Raw genomic sequence first — 17,498 nt, 5'->3', positions numbered from 1 at the left:
GGGCCAGCTCTCAGGTTTGCATTCTCTATTTTTGTTTTCTGTGTCCTCATGATTAACCATTATCATAAATGTTTTCATGAATGACCTTACTGTCCCTTGACTGGAGACGGTGGGCGGCATGGTGGGTCTACGAGTCTGAGGTGTCTGGGCCGCATCTGCTGCTCAGACCACACCCGAGGAAACATTTGTTTTTCTGTCACCAGTATTGGTTCCAACCAGAAATGGGCTTCAGGCTTCCAGACGGCCTGTGGACCCTCGGCTCGCCCTGAGCCTGTGGCCTCCGACTGCACAGCCACAGGCGAGAGTGCGGCTGCAGATGGTGCGGTCCGCTGGCACAGGCCTCCCCTTGTACCCTGCGGAGCTGGTTCCTTCAGGCCGTAGAAAAGCATTCTGGGTAGGGGGCATGCCTTTTCTCCTTTCAGTGGCAGTGATGGTGCTGTGCGTGTCTGGACCGGTATGTTCCCTCAGGCCTTCCACACATGGGTGCTGGCCGGGATAGCCCCCTGCCCGTAGCCCGGCTTTGCAACCTGGAGTCTAAGTTGGCCGTTTTCTCCCGAGAAAGTCCCGGAGGGCCGGAGGCGGCCTGTGGCCTGTGATTGCTTGCATGTGATGGAGGACGGCCTGGTGGACCAGTGCAGACACTTCCCTCCGCTGCAGCCGCCGGGGCCCACACCGGGCATGAAAAGGTGCAGGTGAGGATGTCGGTCATTAGTCCTGCTTCCTGGGCTCGGACGTGATGGGAGAGTGTGTGTGTGCACACCACCATCTTGGCAGGCAAATCTTCACGCGCACACGCAGCTGCAGCCCAGGCCGCACACAGCTTTCCTGGTAGCCTTTGTGTTGCCCTTTCTCTTTTGGGAACTAGTGAATGTGGTGTCAAAAAAAGGCGCAAATAAATGTTTTTAGCCTTTTCCTGCCCTCAAATTTTTGGTATCTTTGGTAGTGGAGCTGCACAATGGACAGTGCGTGCTTTTATGTTCATCTACATGTATAAGTGGTCTCTGAGATGGCCCGAGTTTGGTATGTGGTTCCTTTAACCACTTTGAAATAATTTTTCTCCAGGTGAAAGATGAATGCTCGATAAGGGTTGTCCAGTTCAAAACCATGTGGCACTTCAGGTAAGGTGATAAGGGAGTTGCACGGAGGGGTGGGGGAGAGCGATTTTTTAATATTGTGGTTCATCATTAGTACATCTGCCCCAAAGTTAGCAAATAAAATGGTGTAGGAGAGAAATAACACAAAACAGAGGCTTTCTAGACTGCTTAGATTCGTTCTCATTGCCCAAATGTAAAGGTGTGTTGGTATTCAGAGCTGAATACAGTAATAGTGTTAACTTTTTTTGGTAAAGAAGCATGCACTGTCTAATGAAGATGTGGCACATGTTTTCAAAAGTTGTTGCTTTTTCCTTTTAGGGCGTCCATAGTGAGGATTTTAGGTGTTGGATCTTCAAAAGTTGCACGGAACACATAAATGCCTATCCAGCATCCTCGACTATATGCTTAAGACAGTTTATGAATAAATGTTTTAATGTTTGACACCTGTGTTTTAAGTCTTTTATTCACCATAAAATAGTCTTCTGCTGAAAACTCTAAGGGAAAGTTCAATCTTTACTACCAGGAACTTCAAATCTTTCTGAAGTCTCATCAGCATGTCTGATAGCCTTGGGATCGCTCCTAGCAAGGTTTTCTTTTTTTTTCTTTTTTGTTTTTTATTGTAATTAGTAAAAGGGTTACATGATATTTGCCAGATAGAAGGTGCATTAATTCACATACATTGATACCCTTTCACGTGTCTTGGTACCCATTTCCCTCCCACCCCACACCCTCCCGTCTCCCCCCTTCCCTATCAAATTTCAAATATCCAAATACAAATAAATTCAATATATCAGATAACAAAGTGAGATACTATACCAATATGAGATAACCAAGGGATAGCAAAGGACATGAGAGACAACATAGTACATTAAGGACAACAATCCTTCATTATAAGGCTTTTGTTTCAATATCCTGGAGGTCCTTTCAATTAGCTTCACCTTTTATGGCCTTATGTATCAAGATTTTGCTCTATTGCAGATCTCTGCTAGTAGAGCCCAAGGTTTCTACTGATTATGACGAATGAGGGAAACCATTGAGCCTAAGTTCCTTTGAGTCTGGCTTACTTCACTTAATATGACTTTTTCTAAGTCTTTACATTTCCTAACAAATGGGGTGATGTCATTCTTTCTGACAGCAGCATAGAATTCCATTGTGTACAAATACCACAACTGGTTGATCCACTCATCAACTGGTTCCATATCTTTGCTATGGTGAATAGTGCTGCAATGAACATTGTTGTGCTAGTGGATTTAGTATGCCCTTGTTTCTGGATGGTTGGGTAAATGCCAAGTAGTGGAATTGCTGGGTCAAAGGGGAGTTCTGTGTTTAGCCTTTTGAGGCATGCCACACTGCTTTCCATAGTGGTTGAACGAGTTTGCACTCCCACCAACAGTGTAGTAGTGATCCCTCTTGGCCACATCCCTTCCAGCATCTGTTGTTATTCGTTTTCCTGATCCTGGCCATTCTAACTGGAGTGAGGTGGAATATTAGAGTTGTTTTGATTTACATTTCTTTTATGACCAGAGATGTTGAGGATTTCTTCATGTGTCTATAGGCCATAAAATTGTTTCTTCTTCAGAGAAGACTCTCTTTAAGTGTTTGGCCCATTTTTAATGGGATGGTTGTTACTTTGGAGGTTAGTTTTGGAGTGATTCAATTTTTTGAGTTGTTGATATATTTTAGATATGAGGCCTTTGTCCGTTGTTTGGTTGGTGAAGGTCTTCTCCCACTCTGTAGGCTTCCTAGTTAATTTACTAGCTATGTCCTTTGCCATACAAAAGCTCTGCAGTTTAATGCAGTCCCACTTATGCAGCCTTTCTCTGATTTGTTGTGATTCTTGGTCTTTATTAAGAAAGTTTCGACCTGTGCCAAGGAGGCCTAGTGTATCCCCTATTCTTTCTTGTAAAGTTTTCAGTGTGTCAGCTTTTACCTCCAGGTCTTTGATCCATTTGGAGTTAATTCTAGTGCAAGGTGACAACGAAGGATCCAGCTTTAGTTTTCTAAGGTGCTTAAGCAGTTCTGCCAGCACAACTTGTTGAAGAGACTGTCTTTCTTCCATTCTAATTTTTTGGCTCCCTTGTCAAAGATTAGGTGGCCATAGGTCTGTGGTTTAATATCTGGGTCCTCAGTTCTATTCCATTGGTCGTCAGGCCTGTTCCTGTGCCAGTACCAAGCTGTTTTGATAATTATAGCTCTGTAATAGAGGCTAAAGTTTGGAATTGAAATTCCTCCAGCGCTGTTCTTTCTGCTAGGGAGTGTTTTTGCTATACGGGGTCTTCTATTATTCCATATGAAATTTTGGATTGCCGCTTCTATTTCTTTAAAGAATGACATTGGGATATTGATAGCAAGGTGTTCTTGCAAATAATTACACTACCTAGCTCACGGTTAAACTCCCGTTTGTGCTTTACTACATTCACTGGGGTGGTTGTATGTGCATTTGGTATTTTTCTGTGTACCGTTTCAAGGGTTTGAACTCACAGTTTATACACTGTTCCTAAGGTTTTAGTGCCCAAGACTACTGCTCAGCCACTTATGCCACAGCTTAATTTCCAGCTGTTTTTAGGTAATTGGAGATTGTAGATTCTAAAGGGCTTTTTTGCCCTGGCTGGCATCGAACAACAACCTTCAAATCTTAGGCTCCTGAGCAGTTAGAATTGAGTGCAAATCACTGTACTAAGAGCTGGAAACAATACCTAAAACATAGCTCCTCTAGGAGGATATATAGCTGCTGAAGAAATATGTCCAACTGCTGTTTGTGAGATGAATTCTGTCATGTGATTTGAGTCTGAAGCATAAGCTAGTCAGGTTGGGCCTAAAAAGGTACCTTTTGGGATAGTGGGGGCAAGAAAAATAAACCCCTTCTATGGCTTATGCTGTTTTTCTCTTTTGTAAGATAGCTGGCTATTAACAGGGCCTATGGGGTGGTAATTTGGAAGAGATGGGTAGAAAAGGCTAGACCACTTATGGTTTGGGCTTTGTTATAGCAGGAAATTAATCAGGTAGCGAACAGACAAGGGCAGGTAGGATTTAGACTGGCTTGGACCAGTTAAACAAGGATGTTTAACTTGCCACAAGCTTACTGGCCCCAAATGTAGCTGTGGGGCAGCATTTTCTTGTGATAGAAGCAGCTCCGGAATAATGAACCATATTGCCTCAGGTATAAATCTGAACTGGGGAAGAGGTCCTAGGTAGGTCAGAGGTTGCAAAGTGGCCAAAAGTGAAATGAAAAGTAGAGGGAATTGTTTTCTGTAGCCCAGATGACTAAAAGGAAGAGTATGACTACACACTAGAGCAGAGGCAGTAGTCTCAGAGAAAATCCTGGAGCTAGGAAGGATGCCCCATTTTCCCAGGTCATGTGAATCGCCAGGTAAGCTTGGTAGCCAGACAGTGGAAAGACAAAAATTGTTATGTAGCTTACCTCCACCAACAAGGACATTTAAAAAGTAACAATGAACATGTGAAAGGGTTTCAATATATGTGAATTAATGCACAATCTATCTGGCAAATATCATGTAACCCATCTATTAATTACAATAAAAATACATAAAAAAGTAACACTGAAAAACAGATTTTACATCATTTGTAAATAACCAGTGGGACTTAATGCCACAATACAATATTAGAGTGAGCTTCATATAAATAAAAACTGTCTGAGGGTGATGCCTCCCTGTGGAGCACTAGTTTAAACTACTTCAAGCTGGGAATATGGTTTTCTGCCCACTTGGCATTCCATTGCACAGCAAAAGCCAGCTGCAGGCTAGGACTCCTGGAGGCTTATGAGAACAAGCATCTGGTCTGGTTATGCTTGTGGGCAGATGTGTGGACGGTGTCCAGTTTCAGAAAGTAAGACATGACATCGAGCTTACAAGGCTACCCTACAGTCCTGTTCAGCACAAGAAGTGAGGATGCTTTCTCTTTGTACTCAGGAGACAAAGGTCCAAGATACTTGAATAGTTAGCTAATTTACAGTTTGACAAGTATCAGTGATATACCCTTCCCAGCCTACTCCTGGCTCTTCATTAGGATCAAGTCTCTATCTTGAGGCAGGCAGCTTGAACAGTTTTCACTGTTTTTGCTGTGTGCTTTCCAGTCAAATTTCTTGTAGATAGATGAGGTTTTTCTTCAATCAGGCTGTCTTTGGACCCATTTCTTTTCTGAAAGAAAACATTTTTACATGTATATGCTAGAGTCAGTAAGTAGTTTTTGTAAAAGGACAGAATGTGTACAATATTAATCATTTAGAAGCAAGACACTAGTTATTGGTGCAGTAGAGTAGATGAAGTGGTCCACCAGGATGTACTGACTGCTCAGGCTGCTGGGTACCATTCCTTGAGGTGGTCAGTGGATAGCTGTTTCATTTGAAAGCAGGCTTAGGATCACCACATCTGACAGAAGATGCTCTAGACTTGCATACAGCAAAATGAGAGCTATTTATTCTGTATAATTTGCTTTTTGGGGGGAAGTGGAGGGTTTGAACTTAGGGCCTGAGCACTGTTCTTGGGCTTTCTCAAGGCTACTACACTACCATTGAGCCACAGCACTGCTTCTAGCTATTTTCATGTATGCTAGGCACGCTCTACCATTAGGACCTAGTCCTCGCCTAATTTGCCATTTTTAAAATTCTTCAGTGATGCTGATAAATCACATGGATTGTGATAGAATCTGTATGTGTTGCTCAGATTTCCATTCCAGGCTGGGATTCTTGGAAATTCTGGTTTGCTACACAGCTCAAATTTGAGATCCTCTGGGAACTACCCTAGCCTGAAAAGACCCACCCTATCCAATCCCACAAGCCTTCCAAAAACAGCCCTCAGCCACAACAACCTTTTTAGCTCAAGACAGGATGACTGAAGCTCCAGAGCTTCCCATAAGTTCCCATTAGGGGACTGAGCTACACAGTTTAGTTGTACCTCAACCCACATCTCTCTTCTTTCACTTACCATCAAGTACCACAGGGTACTTCCCAATAAACTGGCACATAAATCCATCTGTGTATCTGTTTTTTTAGAAAAAGATCTTTAATCAAGTAATTGATAAGAAAGGAGCAGGGCAATGGAAAATAGCATAGCAGCTTTGTAGGTAATGTATGAACTCCCAAGTTTATAATGTATAAAACTGCATAGCTAACATGGTTTTATGAGAGAGACACAGTAGTTTTAATTGGCTTCTCTACAGGATTCACACACAACGACAGGCTGGCACTAGCCAATCATAAATGTCAACTTCTGCATTTATTAGTTCATCCAACTGTCTTTAAGTTCATATCATCTTGTTAAACTTCTCCGTGAGAATGATGTCAAACCCTGCAGAATGACATTCAAGGCTCTCTGAGACCGAATTCAGGACCTTTAAACTGATTATGTTAAGGCAGCTAGACACGATGTCCTTCTGTTGTCTTTAAACATATTTGTACCCAATTTCAAGGATGTACATACCTCCTCTGGAAAAATAAATTCAGATTTGAGTAAATCTTCTCTCTGCCATTGTTAACAATAATATCTGTCCCCAATTTGTCTTTGTTTCTCTGGCTTGAAAAACACTTGAAACAAGGCACCAGTGGTTCTGTATTCCTAGATACTCAGGAGGCTGAGATCTAAAGGAAAGTAGAAACTGGGAGCATCAAGGACCAAGGCCAGCTTCAAAAGGAGAAAATCCCCCACACCCTATCAAAAACTTATCTAAAACCAAAAAAGCCTGGACGATAGGCTTGTGTGGTTTTGAGTGCTTGCCTTGCAAGCTCCTGAGTATGAACCCAATAACCACCCCCCTCCTCACAACATTGAATAGGTTACTAGCTAGACTCAGAACTTGATGAAAGAGGGCTATTTCTCTCATTGAAAAAAAAGGCTGTTTGGAACCACAGGCTAATGTATTTAGACCTGCCCACTTACTTACTTCACTTCTGAGAGAACTGATGGCTCCCCATCAGTGCCTCTCAGTGGCTCTCCTTGGGATTGCATTAAAACTACCTTTATTCTAGAACAAGGTAGTAAAGACACCAATACTCACTGAATATGCTTCCATAACTCTTCTTTTGCTTGAACATCGGGGTTCCTCCTATAAATAAGGAAAACACATCTCTGCAACTATGCTTCATTTATAACCTAAAGTGCTTAGACTTTACATCTACAAACTTAAACATCTTATGAGCCATCTGAGAACAGACCAGAAAGGATTGGTTATTTTTTTATTTCATATATTTATTGATTTTAATATTTTTTATTGTGATTAATAGAAGTTTTCCATTATATTCACCAGATAGAAGGTGCATAACTTCACAAACATTGATACCGTTTCTCATGACCATTTCCCTCCAATCCACCCCCCGCTTATCTTGATTTCCCCCTTCCCTAAACAAATTTCAAAGAACTTATTAAGCACATATAAAATGGCTTTTGTTTTCTTCTCCTGGAAGTCCTTACATTTAGTACCATACTATTTGGCCTGTTGTCTCTAGATTTTGTTCTATTGTAAATCTCTACTAGGAGAGCCCAAGGTTTCTACTGATTATGACAAATGAGGAAGACTATTGGGCCTACATTCCTTTCAGTCGGGCTTACTTCACTTAATATTTTTTTTATGTCTTTCCATTTTCTTACAAATGGGGCGATGTCATTCTTTCTGACAGCAGCATAGAATTTGATTCTGCATAAATACCACATCTTGTTGGTCCACTCATCAACTAAGGGTATCTGGGTTGGTTCCATATCTTTGCTATTATAAGTACTGATGCAATGAACGTCATTGTTCTAGTGGATTTAGTATGCCTTTGTTTCTGGATGGTTGTGTAAATGCTAAGTAGTGGAATTGCTGGGTCATAGGGGAGCTCTATGTTTAGTCTTTTGAGGACCTGCCATACTGCTTTCCATAGTGTTTGAATGAGTTTGCACTCCCACCAACTGTGTAGTAGTGATCCCTCCTGGCAACATCCCTTCCAGCATCTGTTATTAGTTTTCTTGATCCTGGCCATTGTAACTGGAGTGAAGTGGAATCTTAGAGTTGTTTTGGTTTGCATTTCTTCTATGACCGGAAATGTCGAGCATTTCTTCATGTGTCTATAGAACATGAGTTCCTGACTTCAATCCCTGGTATAAAAAAATAGACTTAAAAGGCCATTCTTCTCTGATATCAGTTGATCAAATAGAAGCTATTCTCAACTTATACGTATGTATTTACTTCAAAAGAATATTTCTTAGGGAGCCAGTAGGGGAATAAAGAGAGAATACCACAGGGTAATAGAATGGATAGGAACAACGTCCGTTATGAACATGTATAACATGTCAACATGAAACCCATCATTTTCTACAATTAACACCTGCTAGTGGAAGGGGAAGAAAGAGCTTTCCTCTGGCCACCATGGAATAAGTAGCATCAGATAACCTCTCATCCTCACTAACTTCGCCACATACAGAGCACACACAAGTGTGTTCAGGAGCCAGGCAGACAGGATTTCTGAGAGAAAGGAAGCATAAGTCGAGTCCTCCTTCCCCAGCTCTCTGCCTGGGGCATCTAGGCTGCAGTGCTGGGGAGGTGGCGGCTCAGGTCTCAGCAGCAGTCTTGGGAGCTGAGGAACACAGAGGTCAAAGATGGAGGCTGCTGACCAGGGTGGAACTGAAGCTTGGGAGGAAAGAGTCAGGAAAATGTAAATTGAATTAGGCAGTGGAACAAGAACGGTCAAGGGAAAAAGCCTTTGTGAAGACCTCAACGCAAGTACCTCAATTATTTTACGAACATAAATCATTGCAACCTAGACATAACAAGTAGGAAATACTAAGTGTCATGTGTGAATGTAAAGCAGTTTGTAATTTAAAATATCCCATAAAGAAATATCCAGAGATGGTTTCACTAGTGAATTATATAAAAATATTTAAACATTAAGAAGAAAAAACAGTGTGGGAACTGTTACCAAAATGACAAGCAAAAATATTACAAGAAAAATATGGACCAATATTTTCTATAAACAGTAAAACTATTTTAAAACAGCAAATGGAATGTAGCAATGTCCAAAAAAGATAGCACATATGATTAAAAAACTGACTGGGTACAATCCATCCAGTAACAAAATAAAGAAGAAAAATGCAAATGCACACACCTCAGTAGGTATGAAAAGACAATATTCAAAACTCATTTCAGATAGAAACTCTTTATTGCTCCATTTGATGTTATCTCACACATGTAATCCTAGCTACTCAGGGGGCTAAAATCTATGGATCATAGTTCAAAGCCAGCCAGAGCAAGAAAGACTATCTCCAATAAACTACCAAAAAGCCAAAGTGGATCTGTAGTTCAAATGGAGTGCTACTTTTGAGCAAAAAAATCTCAGGGACATTCCCCAGGCCCTTGGTTCAAGCCCTAGGACCAGGGCATGCACACACACACCCAGACACACAGACAGACATTTCTTCACTAACTCCACTAATCCAGTTTAAGAGGAACAGGAGAGTTTCCTCAAAATTCATCCCCATAAGTGAGAACAAGCTAGGAATATCTGCTTTCTACCATGACTCCTGCTCTATATCATAATTCAGTTTGCTATAGAGCTAGCTAGTACACAATGGTAGAAAAAGAAACTAAAGATAAAGGTTCAATAGAAAGATATGAAACCAACCCAGATGCCCCTGAGTAGATGACTAGATCAACAAGAGGATGTATTTATACACAATGGAATCCTATGCTGCCATCAGAAAGAACGGTATCACCCCATTTATAAGGAAATGGAAAGACTTGGGAAAAAATCATATTAAGTGAAGAAAGCCAGAATCAAAGGAACATAGGCCCAATGGTTTCCCTCATTTGTCATAATTAGTATAAACCTCAGACTCTCCTAGCAGAGGTTTACAATAGCACAAAACCTAGATACATAAGGCTACATACAATGAGGCTAAATGAAAGGACCTCAAGGTTATGGAAATAAGAGCTATATAATATGTGATTGTTGTACTTAAATTACTGTGTTATTTCTCATCTCTTTCGTTGTCCCTTGGTTATTCTCATATTGTTACAGTGTCTTACCTAGTTATCTGGTATATTGTATGTATATTTGTTTATTTGAAATAGGATAGGCAAGGGGGTAAACAAGTTGAGGGGAGGAGGTTGGGGCAGGTAAATGGGGACAAAAACATGAAAAGGGGTATCCATGTTTTTTAAGTAATGCACCTCCTATCTGGCGAATATAAGGAAATCCTTCTATTAATTACAATTAAAAAACAGAATTATGTTAAAAAGGCTAAGGTTTAAAATAAATTTACCACTGTTTGTGGTAAAATGTTATTGTAACTGTAGCAAATTCACAAAATAATGTTCCCACATGTGTGGTGTCTACAGTTAAGTAAATTTAACAAAGTTGCAATGTGGCAAGATACTACAGAAGGATTTTTGTTTGTTTTTATTTCTTGTATTTTGAGTGGATGAATTTTCATGTCACCTATGCTGGCATGGAACTCCTTATGTAGCCCTAGACAGCACTCAAATTCACAATCTTCCTGCCTCATGTTTCTTTCTCTGAGATTCCTCCTCACTCCAGTTAGAATGCCCATGATCCAGAAATATAATAACAACAGATGCTGGCAGGGATGTTACTTCTCAAGAGTGGAAACTTTGGGGTCGGGACTTTGTCCTAGTGGTAGAGTGCTTGGTAGCATGCAGGAAGTGCCGGGTGAGATTCCTTCGTACCACATACATAGAAAAAGGCCAGAAATGGTGCTGAGGCTAAATGGTTAGAGCCCTAGCCTTCAGAAAAAGAAAGAACCCAAGGACTGTTCTCAGGTCCTGAGTCTAAGCACAGGACTTGGAAGAAAAAAAAAGACTAAACATAGACCTTCCCTATAACCCAGCATTCCACTACTTGGCATTTACCCAATTGTCCAGAAAAAAGGACATACTAAAGCCACTAGCACAACGATGTGCACTGCAGCACTGTTTACCCTAGCAAAGGTATTCAACCACCCCTGGTGCCCCTCCCATACTTTGTCTTTGAACTAGTGTTTGGTAAAAGAAGTCTTGTAGAGCAAGGAAGCACGTGTGAGATACCAGGCTGTCTTTGGCCTTGGGCCCTCCAATTGGCGCCTACTATTCAGCATGGGTTCCAGGGGAGTTCAGCAGGCTTCAAAGGGCATATTTTTGGAAAGCAAGACCTCAACTTTGAAGTGTGGATTCCATAGCTCATCCCTGTCATGCCAGCCATTTTCTAAGCAAGATTCTCAGATTGAATAGCTCAGGTGTTGGGAATAACATTCCCTAGCACAGGGCTCAGGATGAACTTTGTTAAGTCAGCCTGGAAGAAATGACTTCTTCCCTTGGCTCTCTCCCCCTGCACCCTGGAAATACCTACCCAGCACCTGTAACCCTGGCAACTGGCATGCCTGGGTGCAGTGAGAGGGCCCCACTGAGGTATTTCCCCATCCTCTGAGATCATATCCACTTCTTCTGTGTCTATTCCCCTCCCTCTATATAATCTCTCACTTCCCACCCTAAGCTCTCTTGCTTGCCCAGACTCCATCTTGGGTGGCCGGAGTCTGCTTTTCCTCATGCAATAAACCCTCTTCTGAACTGTGTGGCGTTTCCTATCGGCTTACCTTACATTTGGTGCCATACTCAGATGGGGGAGAGGGTCAAGAGTGGCTGGATCCCCTATTTTCTCGAGGGTCAATCCACCTTCTGCCCCCCCCCACTTCAGACCAGAGAAAGGAAACTCCACTCCCAGACCTCTGCCTTTCCCATTGCTGGAGGTGCATTCACTACAATGTATCCTGTCTGCACCTGGTGAGTGACTCCTGCCTGCAGGACTCTTTTCTGTCTCCTTTAACCACAACTGCTTCTGGCTCTCTCCCTGTGTCTAGTTTAAAACCCCCCACCCCCCAATGTGTCCTGGTGAGATTGGATTCCCCCTCCCCCCCACATTCCACTTTCCCACTCAACATCCTTATTGACTCTACCCAATGACATTGTCACTGACTCCACCCCTGTCACCACTGACTCCCCCCTCCCCTGGTGTCCTCACTGACTGGGCCCTCCCATCCATGTCCTCACTAACTCTTCCCCTACCTCCTCACTTACCACCCCCCACCCTCACAGACTTCACTTCCTCTTAGTGTTTCTTATTACAATGGAGTCTCATCAGTCTTACCCAAGCCAGGACACCCCCTTGGGATATCCTATATGCTCTTTAGATGTTCTTCTACTCAGAGACTCCATAAAGCCAAAACTGCTCATCTTTTATTGCAATTGTGTCTGGCCAAAGTATAGGCTAGGCAACTGGTCCCAGTGGACCCCAAATAGGACTTTGGATTATAATTTTCTCAGGAATTTAGGCAGTTTCTGCCGACGCAATGGTAAATGGCCAGAGGTTCTATAAGTTCAGGCTTTCTTTGCTGTCCATGCTTGCCTTTCTCTCTACCAATCCTGTTCAACTTCCCCTATCCTACTGGCACAGGGGCATCCTGTCCCTGCCAAATCACCTAAGAGCCTGGAGTCTCTTCCTAAACCTAAAGTGCTTGATCCCCTACTCCACATTGAAGATTCTGCTTTTCCTCCCCAAGCTGAACCTTTCCTTCCTTCTCCTCCCTCTTCATCGCCTTTTGACTCACCTCCTGCTACTCTTACTCGATCTTGTACTGGTAGCACACAGCCTCCACCAGTCTCCTTATATCCTCTGCAGGAGGTGGCAGGGGCAGAAGGGGTCATTCGTGTGCATGCCCCCTTTTTAATGACAGATCCTTCCCAGATTGAGAAGCAACTAGGATCATACTCCCAAGACCCCAATAATTATACCAAAGAATTTAAATATCTTGTTCAGACTTATGACCTCACCTGGCATGACTTATATACAGTCCTGTCCTCTACCCTTACCTCTGAAGAAAAGGAAAGGGTTTGGGTTGCAGCCCAGGCGCATGCTGATGAAACCCACCACCTAGACAATTCTTTCCCAGTAGGGGCAACGTCTTTGCCCAGGGAAGGGCCCAAATGTGATTATGAAAATAATGCCCCTGGAAGGGTTATCAGAAATAGGATTGTAACCTGCCTGGTAGCTGGCTTCTAGAAGGCAGCCCACCATGCAGTCAACTATGATAAACTACGGGAAGTTACCCAGAAACCCACTGAAAACCCAGCCTAATTTCTTGGTAGCCTTACCTTAGCACTCCATCTTTATAATAAGCTGGACCCGGAGTCAAAAAGAAGGTATAGTGGTCCTTAATACCCATTTCATTTCCCAATCAGCTCTTGATATTAAAAAAAATTGAAAAAGGCTGATGTTGGCCCTCAAACCACTCAAGGAAATCTGGTGAGCATGGCCTTTAAGGTTTTTAAAAACCAGGAGGAACAGAAAAAAGCTGGTTTTGACAAAGATAATGTTGAAAGTGGTGATATACCTGGAGACATTTGTGCTAATGGCAACTGACTAGTGTCACCTTACCTATAGGAATCTTCCTAAAACACTCTTCACACTGACAACCAACCTATAGGAAGATTCCTATAGGTAAGGTGACACTAGTCAATTGCCACTAGCACCATAGTCTCCAGGTATATCACCATTGTCAACATTATCTTTGTCACAACCATCAACACTTGCATGAAACTTTCACCCACAATTCCTTACCTGAAGCTAATGTATCTCTTTCAGCCTTGGTACCCATCAAGCTATCAAGATCAAGGCCTCCAGCGTTTCAGCTTTGGCTGTAGTGACATCTTTTGAATAACATATTCTAGCTCATTCCCCAGCTTGTTTTATGTGATTATAAGCCTGTTTCAACTGTTATAATCTTATATTCTGCTCTATGTTTTGAAATACTGCCATTATTATCTGGGTCTTCAGTTATATTCTATTGGTCTTCAGGTCTGTTCTTGTGCCAGTACCAAGCTGTTTTGATAATTATAGCTCTGTAATAGAGTCTAAAGTTTGGTATTGACATTCATCCTGTGCTGTTCTTTCTGCTAAGAAGTATTTTTGATATACGGGGTCTTTTATTATTCCATATGAAATTTTGGATTGCCTCTTCTATTTCTTTAAAGAATGACATTGGGATATTGATGGGTATTGCATTGAATTTGTAGATATCCTTTGGCAAGATTGTCATTTTCACAATATTGATTCTTCCAATCTTGGAGCATGGGAGGTTTTTCCATTTCCTCACTTCCACTTTAATTTCCTTTTTTAGGGTTTTAAAGTTCTCATCAAAAAGGTCCAAGTGGATCAAAGACCTGGAGGTAAAAGCCGACACTCTGAAAACTGTACCAGAAGGAATAGGAGATACAGTAGACCTCCTTGGCACAGGTCAAAAGTTCCTTAATAAGGACCAAGAATCACAACAAATCAGAGAAAGGTTAGATAAGTGGGACTGCATTAAAATGCAGAGCCTTTATATGGCAAAGGACATAGCTAGTAAACTAATTAGGAAGCTTACAGAGTGGGAGAAGATCTTCACCAACTATACAACAGACAAAGGCCTCATATCTAAAATATATCAACAGCTAAAAAAATTGAATCAATCCAAAACTAATCTTCAAAATAACAACCATCCCATTAAAACATGGGCCAAAGTCTTAAAGAGAGTCTTCTCTGAAGAAGAAACAAAAACGGCCTATAGACAAATAAAGAAATGCTCAACATCTCTGGTCATAAAAGAAATGCAAATCAAAACAACTCTAAGATTCCACCTCACTCCAGTAAAAATGGTCAGGATCAAGAAAACTACTAAAAACAGATGCTGGAGGGGATGTGGCCAGGAGGGATCACTACTACACTGTTGGTGGGAGTGCAAACTCATTCAACCACTATGGAAAGCAGTTTGGCAGTTCCTGAAAAGACTAAACAAAGAGCTCCCCCTAGGCCCCAGCAATTCTACTACTTCACCATAGCAAAGATATGGAACCAACCTAGATGTCCCTCAGTTGATGAGTGGATCAACAAGATGTGGTATTTTTACACAATGGAATTCTATGCTGCTCTCAGAAAGAATAACATCACCCCATTTGTTAGGAAATGGAAAGACTTAGAAAACATCACAGTAAGTGAAGTAAGCCAGATTCAAAGGAACTTAGGCTCAATTGTTTCCCTCATTTGTCATAATCAGTGGAAACCTTGGGCTCTCCTAGGAGAGATTTGCAATAGAGTAAAACCTTGATACAAAAGGCCATATAGTATATCGCTGAATGAAAGGATCTCTAGGATATAGAAACATAAGCCATATAATGAATGATTGCTGTTCTCTAGGTACTATGTTATCTCTCATCTCTTTTGCTGTCCCTTGGTTATCTCATATTGTTACAGTATCTCACTTTGTTACCTGATATATCGGATATATTTGTATTTGATTATTTGAAATTGGATAACGAACGGGGAAAAACAAGATGAGGGGTGGGGGTGTGGGGGGGAAATGGGGACCAAGACATGTGAAAGAGTATCAATGTATGGGAATTAATGCACCATCTATCTGGCAAATATCATGTAACCCTTCTATTAATTACAATAAAAATATATTAAAAAAAGAAAAAAGCTGATAAGGCTACCTATAATAGGAAAATTTGCCAGCTCCTGGCTGCTGCCCTTCGGGCTTCTCAAAGAAGAAGCACCCAATGCCCACCACCCAGACCATGCTTTAAGTGTGTCAAGGAAGGCCACTGGGCAAGAGCTTGTCCTACTCTAAAACCACCATCAGGACCCTGCCAAAGGGTCCCGTAGATGGGACACTGGGGAATTGACTATCCCTCCTCAGTTCTACAAGATGGGTCAGTCCCTCCCATACCCCCCACACATGGTGAGGAGTTCAACTTCTCTGAGATACTCAGCTTAGCAACGGAAGTGCAATGCTGCCCAGGGCCGCTGGATCCCACAAGCATCACAATGGAGGAGTCCAGGGTATGTCTCTAGATTGAAGCCAAGCTACTTGTATCCTTTTTTTGGACATGGGAGCCAGTTATTCATTGTTACCTGAGTATTACAGCCTGTCTTTTCCCTCCCAGATCTCAGTTGTGGGTGTAGATGGCCTTACTTGTTCTGTAACTACCCATGTAGAATAGATAAGTTTCCTTTTATACATTCCTTCCTACTCTTACTCCACTGTCCCATATCCAAGACTCCCTCAGCCCCTTAAAGCCCTTTTCCTTCTCCCCCAATTTTGCCTGAAGATCGAGTCTTTCTTAACACCCTTTACCTGTCTGGTTTACATCCTAACTGAACAGGCCCTCATTAGGTCCTGCTAACTGCTCCCAGTGCAGTTTAGCTCAAAGGACAGTCACAGTGGTTTCTTCTGTCAAGAGTGAAATGAAGGCTCCTGCTCTTGCGCCTTCTATCACGCCAAGGTATCTCGCATCCCTGAAGAAGATGGCACCCCTGGAAATGACTTCTTCCGTTGGCTCTCTCCCCCTGCATCCTGGAAATCCTGCCCAGGACCTGTAACCCTGGCAACTGGCATGCCTGGGGACAGTGGGAGGTCCCCACTGAGGTATTTCACCATCCTCTGAAGTCATATACATTTCTGCTGTGTCTATTCCCCTCCCCCTATATAATCTCTCACTTCAGCCCTAAGCTTACTTGCTTGCCCAGACTCCATCTTGGGTGGCAGGAGTCTGCTCTCTCCTCACACAATAAACGCTCTTCTGAATTGCATGGAGTTTCCTTTCGGCTGACATTACAGACTTCAATTTTTAAATGTACAGTAAAGTGTTTGGATAAGAATCTGCATATAGGAAGCATCACAGCTGTGGGAATACTGTGTTGTCCAGAGTGATAGAGCAAAGTTTCTTCAAGAATTTGTATACGCTTTGAATGGCAAGTGCAATTCTACTGAGAGTCTAGAGAAGTGAGATGGGATTAAAGCGAAACACAAGAAGCGGTGACGGAAGATGGCACCGAGACAATAGGGACAATGCCTAGCTCTCTCTCACAAAAAGAGAGAACCAGGAAGTCCCACGAGCCAACTACCTTAAAAAATCCAAAACAACAAACTCAAAAAGCAATGGAGAAGGACTCAAACTGAAAAGAAATCCAGAAAAACTTACATCCAACTTTTTCAAAGAATTCGGAAAGCGAGGACCTCTCCCCCACCTCTCTCCACCGGCTCCAAGCCGCGAAAAGCGGCCGCGGGTGGAGGGCTCCATGCCGGGAGCCTGACTGCTGCAGAAACCAATTTAGAACCGGGCCAGTGAAAGGCAGAAGCAGCAGAACCCAGACATGGAACCAGAACAGCAAGCAGCAGAACCCAGATGCGGAACACAGGTGGCGGCGGAGACCCGAGGGGAGTGAAAGACTCCCCACCACCGTGGAACACGCACAGACAGAAAGCAGAGATGTGAGTAATACAGCGCATCCCCAAACACATTGGGAAAGCAGAGCTTCTGCCAAGCAATAGAACTTAAGTCAGACCCCTCCACCCCGCCCGAGAAAGACTGGCAGGAGCAGGGGGG

The 17,498-nt window shown here is 42.6% G+C and overlaps 1 non-coding gene across 1 annotated transcript; it reads left to right on the top strand.

Annotated features, from left to right (window-relative positions):
• Positions 1–830: 830 nt before the first annotated feature.
• LOC150039073 (small nucleolar RNA SNORA13) lies at positions 831–965 on the top strand. The gene has a single exon (XR_016534541.1). It is a non-coding gene; the product is annotated as a small nucleolar RNA SNORA13 (small nucleolar RNA).
• Positions 966–17,498: the final 16,533 nt, after the last annotated feature.

This window comes from Megascapheus bottae, unplaced genomic scaffold (assembly GCF_031878675.1).
Source record: "Megascapheus bottae isolate mThoBot1 unplaced genomic scaffold, mThoBot2.hap1 HAP1_SCAFFOLD_64, whole genome shotgun sequence".
Lineage (NCBI taxonomy): Eukaryota > Metazoa > Chordata > Mammalia > Rodentia > Geomyidae > Megascapheus > Megascapheus bottae.
The sequence above is the reverse complement of the archived record's forward strand: the minus strand, read 5'-3'. Positions and strand labels throughout refer to the sequence as shown.